Source organism: Condylura cristata, unplaced genomic scaffold (assembly GCF_000260355.1).
Source record: "Condylura cristata isolate star-nosed mole 26May11 unplaced genomic scaffold, ConCri1.0 scaffold00002, whole genome shotgun sequence".
Lineage (NCBI taxonomy): Eukaryota > Metazoa > Chordata > Mammalia > Eulipotyphla > Talpidae > Condylura > Condylura cristata.
Genome location: NW_004567103.1, coordinates 79,601,035 through 79,603,700, shown reverse-complemented (window position 1 = coordinate 79,603,700; position 2,666 = coordinate 79,601,035).

The following is a 2,666-nucleotide window of genomic DNA, read 5'->3' as shown; positions in this document are numbered from 1 at the left end:
TAAACTCTGGTTTGCAGAGCCTGGACACCTACATACAGCTGTGTGGGCACCCACAACACACCCCTCTCCTGCACACCCATATTGTTTCCGTTCACTCTGATGTAACCTTGGAGGGGACCTCACTGACTCACGCAGTGCTATGTCATGTCTGTACACATGTCTGTGCATTCCCAATGCCATCCTGTGCTCAGATGTTCCAGGTCACATTTGTGCAAAAATTATATTTCGTCAACTTTTTATCTGAGAATCCTCCTCAATCTACATGCCTTTTCCCCAGTTAGCTACAGTTGAAAGGTGCTCTCCCATCACCTCCTGTCATCACAGGGTTTTTTCAGGAATTTTGCAAACACCTTGTTCTAAATACCTCTTTCTCCTGCTCACTTCTTTCCCATCCAAATTAAGTTTAAATGCATCTTTTACAAGTGTATTATGGTTATAAGGCTGCAAAAGACTTTTAAAGTATCCAGTAGGATATTTGACTACAGCAAAGTTTTTCTTCCCCAAACGGAGTGATGATGGGCATTTCATACTAACCAGAAAAGTCGAGAGATATTTTTAGGAAAGCCACATAAGGGGTTCCTGAATAAATGCTGCCCAAACTCTGAGTGCCAGTAAACTCACAGTACTATGCTTAGTCAACGCCTGACTGATGGAAGTTGAATAATATGAGGGCAGATCTAAAAATAAAGAATATCTGAAAATTTCATCAATTGGCCAAAGATGAGAAGAAATAAAAATAAAGTATTGATTGGGCATAAAAAGCAAACTGTGAGGACTTAAGCCAGATTTGGCACAAGAAGATAAAGATATTTAATATTGTAAGTTAAAGCTAAAGCTGTTTTTAAGGGGAAATTTATAGCCTTAGATATATTTATTGTAATGTTAAAATTTAGTTCAAGAAATTAGAAAAGCAATAAAAATATAAGTAGATTGAAGAAATAAACAACGATATAAGGTAAATCTAATGGACCAGAAAACAGAATACTAAATCAACATATGCAAAATCTGGTTCTAAATAAGATAAACTTTTGTAAACCTTATAGAAAATGCAAGGCAATAGTATTAGGGATTATAAATAAAACAAAATTATAGAGACAGTAAACAACATATATATAGATATATTAAAATATATTATGAATATCTTTTTAAAATTAATTTTAAAACTTACAATGGTAAAGTAAATATAAATATAAATTGAAAAAATTATATAAATTGAAAAAAGAATAGACTGTGATATATTCAGGCAATAGAATATTATTGAGCATTTAAGAGAAATAAGCAATCAGACCACAAAAAGACATGGAGGAAAATTAAATGCATATTACCAAATGAAAAAAGTCAATCTGAACCATATACCTAATCTAGGACTCTGACTATATGATATTTTCAAAGAGCAAAGAGAAGCTGCAAGTTAGGGGGAAAGAGTGAAAAGGGGAAGTACAGAGGATTTTGCTCTGTATGATACTGTAATGATTGATACATGTTTTTATATCTTTATTCATACTCATAGAATGCACAACACCAAGAATGAACAATAACGTGAACTGTGTACCTGGCCGATAATGATGAGTCAATTCAATGCTACCAGTTGTAACATATTGTGGGGTATTGATAATAGGGGAGACTCTGCATGTGTTGGAGCGGAAGATATTTGGGAAATCCTTGTATCTTCCTCTTAATATTGCTCTGAAACTGAAACAGTTCTAAAAAGTAAAGTGTTTTTAAAAGAATTAACTCAGGAGGGGATAGAAAATATAGATGATTAATAATCATACTTAGATGAGATTTTACAAATCTTCAAAAAGCAGTAAATTTGTGTATTGTATAAATTGTTACAGACATTGTAAAAAGCATAAAGTGTCCCAACACTATTTAAGAGCCCAAATGACATAAAAACTGGAAAAACATGTGCAAAATACAGTTTAATTGGCCAATTTCTCTTGTAAATGTTCACCATATATATGCTAAAACACTTGAAAGAACAGTCAAGACTTGCCACTGTGAATGTGAAGATGAAGAGGGGATGTGCCCTTTGTGTGTTAAAAACCATTATAAAACTATAATAATCAAAACACTATGTTATTTGTTCAAAGATGATCAAATAAGACAATAGTAGAGAAAATCTTAGAAAAAGGCATATGCTTTGTAAAATGATATAAACCACACAGCAAATCAGAAGAAAAAGAACAATTCAATATATGGCTTGGAGACAAATGGGGAAAAATTTATTATCATTCCTACCTCTTCAAATAATGGGGAAAATATTTGCTATTCATATAAATACTAAGAAATGCTTAGCATAATGATGCTTGTTGTACCAAATATTTTTTTAAATGCTACAAATTAATCTTAAAAAACACCAAAAATATAAAAAAATTTCCATACAAAGAAGTCTGACCAAAATTATTGGTAAATAAATATTCAATTTCATTTTTTAAATGAACTGAAGTTTGTTCCAAAGGGCAGTCCAGGCCCTCCTGGTGGCACAGTGAGTTAGAACACAGCACTGCAAGCTGGCCGCAGCTGCTTCATTGTGAGTTTGATCCCCGCCTTGGCGCGGCAGACCTCTCCTGACCCGCCTGCTGCTCCCCTCAGCAGTGTAGGAGTCAGTCGGCCTGTTCTCCTCCCCACTCTGTCTCTGGTGAATCCTCTCACTGCCCCCACAC